This window comes from Macrobrachium nipponense, chromosome 2, assembly GCF_015104395.2.
Source record: "Macrobrachium nipponense isolate FS-2020 chromosome 2, ASM1510439v2, whole genome shotgun sequence".
In the NCBI taxonomy this organism is placed as follows: Eukaryota; Metazoa; Arthropoda; class Malacostraca; order Decapoda; family Palaemonidae; genus Macrobrachium; species Macrobrachium nipponense.
In genome coordinates, this window is record NC_087201.1 from 60,316,762 (window position 1) to 60,318,256 (window position 1,495).

The window sequence follows — 1,495 nt, forward strand, 5'->3', positions numbered from 1 at the left end:
CGGAGAGCGCAACATACAATTCATTACCCGAATCATAAAGTCAGTAATGTTACAATTGAATTAAATCAATAATTTTTAATCGTTGAGACAAACAAGGGATCTCATCTCTGACTCGCTGTCATAAAGTCGCCCTAATTAGCGTCCCTAACCGCGAAGGGTTAATGATGAATTATTGACAGATTTCCTGCTATCATATTACGCATTTTTGTAACCTGCGGGAGACAACACGAAAATGACAATTGACGCTTTGACCAGATACGAATATTTTACTTGAAACGTCACATTAAACAGCTATCGTTACCGCGAATAGACTCATAACTTTTATGGCCCTGGTAGCTAATCCCCTTATTCAGCACCGTTCACCATCCTGTCATCCAATACATTCTTCTCTCCATCATCATGACTTTTAGTGTCAGGAAGCAGAGAAACAACTTCCATAAGTGATGACAGTCTAATATAGAATTATTCCATTTGGCCCCTGGCATCCGAAAGCCCTATCATCCCATTAAATCAGAGCGAAATTACAGAGGGTGTGATGGGGGAAGGGGGAGGAGGAGTTTTGGGTGATGGTATGGGAGTTGGGGAAGGGGGGGGAGAAGGGAGGACGACAGTATTTCCCTTGAAGAGGACTCGAGAAAACAGTCGACATGACGAATGAATCTCCCTCCGAAGGATGGACGGTAGGGAAGGTTTGTTAGGGCTCCGGAATTTGACCATGAGTGCCTTATGGATAGCTTCGGTGGATGGGTAATGGTTGGTAAATGGTAAGGAGTGGTAGGTAATGGTAGTTGTTATCTCGTATAAGTAGGGCATCATGGGACCTGTGGTCGCTACTTATAATGGTTAAGTGAATGGAGGCGATTATTGAATGGATGGATTTGTTGATTGAATGGGTCGACTCATTCATAAAGATTAATTGCATGAATGGACGAACTGTCAGTTATGACTGGATGGAGTAATTTAGGAGCAGATGAGAGGAGGAGGAGGAAACGAGTGTTTTACTCCCTGAGAATATAACTATTTCATAAAAACAGTTAATAGCATCCTTCTGGCTGCTTTCGTGGATAGGGAAAAGATCTCTCTATGACCTGCAAAAATTGCCATAGATTACACTTCATCTATGATTTCATCTTTAAAAATAATTGATGCCTTCAGCTTAATGCGACGATTTATACATAGAGAACAATAAATTATTTTGAATGGGTTCCATTACGTAACATTTCCTAAGTTTGACCTACCACTGCTCCCTTTTTGCACTTCTGAAACGCCCACTGAATAAAAGGCACTACTTCGATGACTTTCCGCTGTTCTATTTGGGCGTTATATCATGGATTTTATGAAGTGATCAAAACCAATGAACTTTAAAACGATTATATTCTATATGGTTGACGCAGTGGGTTATCGTACTCCTTGGATGGATATCTATTCATTTTATCCAGTTAGTATGCCAAGGTATGTATGTATGTATGTATGTATGTATGTATGTATGTATGTA